The following is a 9044-nucleotide window of genomic DNA, read 5'->3' on the forward strand; positions in this document are numbered from 1 at the left end:
AAGTTTATTTTCCTTGATATTCCTAGTAATATCAAGGAAAATAAACTTAGGAACCTGTTTATTTTCCATGATATTACTATAGAGGAGCATGAATGCAGTGTTCCATAAGATCAATATTCTCAATATTCCTGAAAATTAATACTTAGATTGGTTCCAAACTGGTGTACAACTGTTTGTTTTTCTTTCCAGGAAATAACACTGGGGGGGGGGAGCAGGAGGGGAAATGGCATTGTTCTTTGCGGCTTTTGGCCCAGAGAAAGCTGCTTTGGGGAAGTATAAGTCTTCAGAAACAGAGGAGCCATGATTCAGCCTGGATATTCATTATGATCAGATCCTCGTGATACAACTAAAATGACTTTGTTCCTTTTACCAGAAATGCTTGTGACCACACTGCCTGTGTAACAAAGGCATGCAAGCGGGAAAGTGCACATCTGTTTAGTCTTGCCTTATAGAACTGGGCAGAGCAGCAGAGTGATGGGAGAGGTTCACTACACCTGGACTCAAGTATTCCTCCTTACCTTCTCTGAGACTCCCCATCAGTCTTTTAATCACATCTAAGGCAACCTCTTTCTTTTTTCTTTTTTGGTCTTTTGAGTTCTTAGACCAAACGTACCATTTTAGGTGAATCCATGCCTGGCGCTGAGATTGCTGCTGCTGCTGCTGCTTTCAAAAACAAACTGAAATACTTTATAGGGTTTGGGGGGTCTGGACATAGGAATATCAGTCTTCTGGAAGAGCCATCCAATCGTCCTCCCCCATAGAAGTCTGTGCAAGTGGTTTCTTTCTCAAGACAAATGCAATGACCTTGCAATGTCCAGTAACCAGATGGGAGGGAGCTTGCCCATAGCAGACCTAGGCAGACAACTGGACTTGAGCACATCACTTTGCTTGACAACATCATCCCCAGGTTCATCACTGAGACACTTTAAACTGTCCATATGGCAAGTTTTGCGTCAGGAGAAGAAGGAAAATACCACTTCCACACCGGAACAAGCAAGAATAACCCTAAGCCACCCCTGCAGTTGGCCTGGGATGAGATGGAGGGAACATCATAACGGCATGTCTCTTAAAAACAATTATTGAGGAATCTCCATGCCAAAGTTAGAAGGACATGTGGATGAAGCCAATTTAAGCTGCCAGATTTCATGCTTTAAAAAAAAAAATTTGGCAGAGGAGTATTTCAATGGTTTTTTCCATTTTCAATTAGCCTCTAAAATTAGAAAGTTTGAGAAATTACATCAAGCATCTATATATATTTTAAAAAAACATATATAGCTGATATTTTAATACCATTATATTAGCTTGAATATAGAAAGTTACCACCTTTCTTATACTAGTTCTACAATTCCAAGACATGTTTTTAGCAAAACATTGATTACTAGTTTCCCTACAGTAACAGCTATATCAAAAATAACTCTTCATCTTCCTCCCACTCCCAGCCCATCACACCCCATACCCGTGTTTTCCAACTTCAACCCAAAGTTGCTGTTTTCCAATCTAAGCTGTTTTAAGTGCTTCAGAGTGGATGGTCTGCAGCACCTCATTCTGTTTTAGTAGCAGCTCCAGCTCTAACAGGCTGAGGTGCTTGGCATGGCCCTCTCCTCCAGAGGCTGGTCACTGCCCTGGACAGCCATTTCTTCTGGACTGATAGGCTATGTTTTCTGCATTTTTAAAATATAATCTTGTGATTGATCCAATGATGGCCCATTCAGTTAATGAACTGGCCTCCTAGAGGTTCTTGTTCCATTCAGCTCTTACGTGTTCCAGTGGGCACCTTTTGGGACTCTGCCCAGGCTGGATGAACCATGGTTCCCTTACTTTCCCAGCTCCTGCCCAGAGTACTGCAAAGCTTCCCTTCCATTTCCTTTAAAAAGCGGGGAGGGGAAATCTGTAAGTTGCAACACAGGGGTATTGCTAATTTGTTTCTATGGACTTGCACTATCAGTTCTTCCCTGCTGTCAGAGCTTCCAGAACACAGCAATTCCCTGTTCCCTGTTGTTTTGATTACTGTAGCATCAGAGCAACGAAGACCTGAAGAAGTTCAGTCTCTTCTACAACCAAGCCAAAATGGCCCGGAGGATAGTGTCTAATGCCTGCAGCAGCCAAAAGTAGCCAATGAGAGCTGACCACATCTGCAACCAAAGGGTTGATGAAGTGGACAGATTATATTCAAAGCAAAAATTGTGTTACAGGGAGCAGAGGAGAAATACTTTTACAGTACTTTTAGAACTACAACAGCTCAGGATGAGACAAAAGCGCCATCATAAGGAAATGACAGAAAAAATCAGAGAGTGGGAAATGCCCCTGCCATGGTCAGAAGGCAGTGAGGAAGGGTCAGAGTCATATTTCAGCCTGTAGACATTGGTATGATGCATATAAATGGCAACTCTCTTGCAGTTACACAAAAGGAAAAATATTATCTCAAGGAAATCGGCTGTACCTCAGTCATTTCCAAGAGCCTTAATTTTCTAATTTATAATAAATGGTTCCAGGGAGACAGGGTTAGGAATGTTTTAAGTACGGGGATAGGCCAGCATTGTTTAGTAGAGAACTTTGTAGAAATGAACCTGTTTAAAACCCATTTATCTTCTCCATGTTCCACCCAATTACATTACCTTAGATGTAATTGTTTCTCAATTACATGCTGGCTGGGGAATTTTGAGAGTTGAAGTCTACACATCTTAAAGTTACCAAGGTTGAGAAACAAACACCGCCTTAGAGACGAAGAATTTCTAAACAAGAAAGGGATTTAGTGGTGGCAGAAGAACAATAAATAAAAAGGAAAAGAGTGCCACATCAGGAAGGTTATCCCACAGTCCACAAGCATAATTCTTCTTTCTTAACATGAGTGAGGATTTGGTTAGAGTGTACAGATGAAATGTGAGCATTCATTATGCCATAGGACAATGCATGGGGGGGGGGGGGGGATAAAAACCAATTCTTTTTTTTTTTTTTAAGTTAGATATGATTATCTTTGTTGACTTCAATAAAGATTTTCCTTTGTTGTACAACCAACTCAGAATGCAATTGTGTATATGATTGCTCAGGGACACAGTGGTGCAGCGGCTTAATGACGCTGAAAGTTGCTGGCCAGAAATGGTCGACACTTCAGTGGTTCGAGCCCAGCTCCACGCAGCAGAGTGAGCTCCTGCTTCCTCCCCAGCTCCTGTCAACCCAGCAGCTCAAAAACTTACGTGAGTAGATAAATGGGGACTCTCATCCCAGTGGGAGGAAAAATGCTGGCGGCACCTTGCAAAGGAGACGGGAGCAGTTGCCGGTAACGCGGAAGCCGCGCACACCCGAAAAAGGCGCAAAGCAACAGAAACCCCGCCTCCTGCGCTTGCCAGCTGGGCTCTGCTCTAGGAAGGAGGCTCTGGCAAACCACTTCCAAAACACCTTGCTTTGAAAACTGCAAAGGACTCGTCCAAAGCAGTCACTGCAGAGTCGGTAACGATTGAGTGCGGATAATATATATATGATTGCTCAAAAGGTTCAGGTTGTTCAAGAGATTCATTGCTTATTTAATAAGCATGTTTACAGACTGCAATTTCAGCATTGCTGTCTTCCAGGGCCCTGGGTAGATGTTTTGGGGTCCCCAAGCCTCCCTCCTGCCATAATTACCAAATATCGGTGGCATGATTCCCCCCCCCTCTTGCCATTTTGAGATAGGAAATACCCATGTGATGGAAAAATAATAAAATAAAGCTGGAAACTGTTCCCCCTTGCCTCTCCTGCAGCAAACTCTTTAATCCCCCCTCCCCCTTGCCTCTCCTGCAATCTCTTTTCTCCACTTCCTTCTGCCATTCTTTGCTCGTGCAAAATAGGATCAGCTCCATGCTATTGCATGACCCAAGAGTGACCATGTTCTGCTGCCAAAAATAGCCCTCTATCTTACTGAAACAATGGGAGGGCCATCACCTGTCTGCTTAAGGGTTTGCTGGGGTTCTTATCTCACAATAGAAAAACCATTTATCCTCCACTGAACACCTATACAAACCTATCCTCGAATCAGATCCCTCAGATTTCCCGCCTCTCAACCTCAAAAGTGTATAAATTCTATGCTTTTCTATTGTCCAGGGTCCCTCTTTCTTGAAAGCAGGCATTCAATGATCATTGCAATAAACATGGTTCTTCTCCTCAGCATTGTGCTCCTGTCTTCAGCAAAAATTCCATGACACCCAGAAAATATCATATTTACCCTAATTGCCCTTCTTTACTAACACAAAGAAAACCCTCCAAACTCCTGTCTCAAGCCAGGAGCGGGGAAACAAAAAAAAAAACAAACAGAAAATCTATTTCCAGTTGTGGGCATGATATGGCTTCAACCAAGGTGGCTCTTGGTCCCCTAAAATGTGTTAAGTGTGCATATCCATCCACCACTTTCTCCTTTTCAATGCTATATTGTTCAGAATGCCCTTCAGCTGCTACGCTGAATGAGGGGAGCAAAGAGAAGAGAATTACACTACAAATAAGCGGGAAAAGTCGTTTGTTGTTTTGTATGACTCACTCCTGTCTTTTGTCCTGTGTTCCAAGTGTAGCCTTTGTAGAAATTGTCAGGGCTAGGTCTGAATGGATTTCAAATGAGGCAATTAGGCAGGAGGGCCTCACTGCTGAGTGGCAAATTTCATTCCTTAGTATTTCTTCTCTAACTTTACAGTTTGTTCAGCATCTTGTCCTGAAAAGAATGCAGGTGACAGCCGCTGAATAGTGCAACCAGGAAGTTGTAATCATCCAGGCCTTCCCACGTCCAAAACAATTTGAGGCCCCAGTGAGATTTCCTCACTTACAACTTTAGCCAGGCTGCATAGATACGGAACATGCATTATTTATGCAGGATGCTTCAGGATTTTGTTCATGTACAGACTGCTAATAGCAGAACCTTTGCACAGTCTCAGAGCGCTACACAATGGATTCACTCTGGCTCAGGCTAGTTTCTTTTCAATAGACTGAGGCCCAGCAGAAAGCAGAAAAGTTGTTTATCGTAAAAAATTATTGCTGTGTCCATAGAATAAACCAGGAAAAAATATTGACCAAATGTGTATCACCTCACAGGCATATGAAGCCTAAATCCAAGTAATTGCCTTTGTTTGACTTGTGACATTTTTGATAGTTGTCTATCTGTTCTTCTCATGTTGTCACATTTCCCATTCAATAGCCCGTGAAAGACATTTGGTGGCTCTGAGATAAAGCATCTGAAGCTAAGTGGCATTGTGAAAAAAAGGTTAAGACCCACCAAGTTTAACGAGCCTGCTGGCACTAATATCATAACATCAGCTTAAAGGAAAACTACTGAACCGTCATGCCGGAGAAAGAGTAAATATCTGCCAGCTCTGGATCTAAAATGGGAGGATAATTCACTTTCATGTCTCTTTCATGAGATCTGTTTCCAGAGATAGCCTCTCTGTTCTGCAGACTGGCAGGATATTCAAGCCCTGGCATGTATGGTTTTTCTAGTTCGCTTGTTTATTGTAGTTTTATACTGCCCAATAATCAAAATAGTCTGGGCAATGTACAATTGGTTAAATAGCATACCAGTAAACCCATTTTTAAAAACTAAAAAAGAATATTAAAAATAGCATCATAATAATATAAAAACCAACAGAAAGAATAACACAAGCAGCAATAAAAGTAGCACTAAATATGCCATAAAAGCACAATAGAGTAGCAGCACACACGAAAGATCTAAAACTTTAAAATGGTTCTTAAAACGCCTAGGAAAGTAATGATGCCATTGGAATCTAAGGTCGGTGCCAGGCAAAGCACAAGGCCAACCTCTGACTTGGGCCCAGAAACGCAGTGGCACTCAGTGCAGATGTCTAAACACTGGCATAACATGCACACATTGGCCAGTCTAGTTAGACATCTGCTTGCCTTGTTGTGAACCAAGGTAGGGTTTCACACCATTTTTGAACAATGTATTTCTTACTATCAGTCCAGCCAGTTAATTGGGAAATAGAGCCATATCGATCTGCTTTTAATGTTTTTAATCTGTTTTTAATGTTTCGAAGTGCAGCCTCTGACCTCCCTGTCTTTATTCCCAAGCAAGTGGATCTATGATTCCACTGCGTATCAATTCATTGGTCATACCTACAAATACCAAGCTGGTCATTTGTTAATCTCTCTGTGAAATTTAATCCTAGCTCCTGATTCATGAGTTAGCCTTCTGTCATTTCTCCTTCTATCTCTTTTCCATGCTTCTTCTTTAAATTTTGCTAATTGTTCCCATCCACTTGTTTCTGAGCTCTACCTTCCAAGCATTCTTTTAAGCAACTCTTAACACGGGCATATGCAAATGAAACCTTGCCTGGCCGTACTGTATGAAAATTCAGTTGCAGTGTACATCCCGTGTTTCTTTCCAAGAACCGAAATATATTTTCCTGGGTCATAACAAGCCTCTCTAATGCCAAGGAATGCAGACAGAAAGGACAGCTACCAGTTTTCCCATTTATTTTCTGTCTACAAATGCATTTAGCAGACAAACCCAAACAAGCATTTGTACATCTGCCATAACATTAAGCTCAACATGATACTGGGATACCAAGCTCAGTATACATTTTCAGCAGCACAGAGTTGGTGAAATGAAGACCTCCTGCCCAGAGATATGCAGAGAACAGCCACATCACCCTGAGAAAGAGGCAGCTGTTGCTGCCTTCTAAAGTTGCAGACAGATACATTTGCTCTCCTCTGTGCTCCAAAGCACTTTTTGGAGATCAAAGCACTGAACAACATGTCTATCTCTATCTCTATCATCTGCCATCTATAACAAATAAAATGTTTGGGATTATAAGCATGACAAAATAGTAGAGTATCTTAGATTTGATAGCACATCTTCACACTGATCTTGGAAATGCAACTGGAAAGTTTTCAGTCAATGAACCTAATGCATTTCCAAAGCCATAAAAAGGAATGATGTTATCACAATTAGAAGAACATTTATAAAAAGTAAATAAGTATCTCATATATGCAAGGAAAATAGGTTCTCCTCCATGAAAAATGCTGGCTTAATGGCTTTGAGGCACAAAAAAGATAATATGTTCTGCACTTTGGTCCTGGGGAATAGCTAGTCCAGAAAGTAACAGCACTTCTGTTTGTGTCCTCCCGCCTCCCCCCCGCCCCCCCCCGGCTTGGAGTATTAGACAAATCTATAGAAGTTATTTTCATCTTAATGCAAATAATGATCTCTCTCTGACTGTGAATCAATACATGCCAAAATGGAACAATCAATACACAAGGAAGTAGCCACAAGCTCATGAGAACACCAAGATTTCTAAAAGTCAAACTGGAATTCTGAACTGACACCCAGTTCTAGTGGGTTTTGCTCTTTAATGCCAAGGAGATAATTGGTACCCATGAATATTGCCTAAGTTTGGCAATGGGATGAATGAAGGAGAACAAGCAGTTGATTGGTCAGCAGGAAACCAACCTCAGAGGCTGGAGTACAGCCTGTTCTGGATGGTATCACAGGCCCCCTAAAATGCAGGTTGCTCCTTGATGCTCATCTGTCACTGAATTGTCAGGGGGTAATTATGGTGAGAAATACATTCATGAAGTTTCATCTACTGAGCCAGCACAATTCTTCTTCTGTAATACCTTGACTTCATCCTATTATGACTATTGCAACATGCACTACATATCAAGAGTCAGTTTGGTGTAGTGGTTAAGATACTAGATTAGAAACCAGGAGACCATAAGTTCTAGTCCCGTCTTGGGCACAAAGCCAACTGGGTGATGTTGGGCCAGTCACTCTCTCTCAGCCCTAGGAAGCAGGCAATGGCAAACCACTTCCAAAATCTTGCCAAGAAATCGGCAGGGACCTGTCCAGATAGTCGCCAGGAGTCAACACTGACTTGAAGGTACCAAAAAACAAAAAAACAAAAAAATCCATGCACTATATAGGCTACATGTGAATAGAATCCACTTTACCTTAGCTTGGAATCTGTATATGAGCAGTTCATTATCTGTTCCATAGTCAGCCCCTGGCCACATATTTGCTGTTATAACTGAGCTCTTCCGATTCCTTGTACCATAATATAGTCAATTTGATTTCTGTGTACTTAATCTGGTGATGTCCATGTTTATAGGCATCCTTCTGGTTGTTGGAAAACGGTGTTACCAATGAAGAAATCATTGGATTGACAGAAATTGATAAATTGTTCTCCTGCTTTATTTTGGTTTCCTAAGCCATACAATCGGACTACTGTACATTTTCCTTCTTAACATTTCCTACTTTGGCATTCCAGTCTCCATTGTAATGCAGCACATCTTGCTTGCATATTCTGTCAATTTCAAATTGAATCTGACCATAAAATTCATCAACCTCCTCTTCTGCGTTAGTGGTTGGAGCACAGACTTGGATAATCATCATATTGAAGAGCTATCCACAAAGGCCAGTTGATATTATTCAATCACTGATTGCATTATAGTCAAGTACTGCTCTCACTAGATTCTGCCTGACTATGAAAGCAATGCTGTTCCTTCTTTGGCTTTGAGGGCTGCAAATAATACAGGACGGTCTTCTGATGAAAGTATCCAGTTTCCAGTCCATTTCAATTCATTGATGTCTAAGATGTCAATGTGTAGTTGATCCATCTCATCTTTCACTATGTTGAACTTTCCCATATTCATGCTTATGTTCCCTGTTCCCACTGTAATTCTCTTTGCTGCTTCAGATTTTTCCTGGCAACATCAGCAACTAGATGTCCTGAAGGCTTTAGTCTATCCACGTCATTAACGCCATTAATACTCCAAAAGATCCTCAGCTTTTCCTCAGTAGCATGTTGAATGCCATCTGACCTGAGGGATCCATCATCCAGCACTATATCATCAATCACTTTATATTGTCTGTCCATGTGGTTTTCTTAGTAAAATATATTAGTGGTTTACCATTGCCTTCTCCCATGCAGGATGAACGGATGCCTTTGCTGTTGTCACTAAGTGATCACGTGCCTCTATTGTCTTTGTTTGTTTGTTCAATTTATATAGCTGCCCATCTTACATCTTCCTATATTGCTGCTGAGATATTGAGGTTCCTGCTTGCTTTAGCT

Source organism: Python bivittatus, unplaced genomic scaffold (genome assembly GCF_059951505.1).
Source record: "Python bivittatus isolate LINGU-HERP-01145 unplaced genomic scaffold, Pbiv_v1 ctg000080_np1212, whole genome shotgun sequence".
Lineage (NCBI taxonomy): Eukaryota > Metazoa > Chordata > Lepidosauria > Squamata > Pythonidae > Python > Python bivittatus.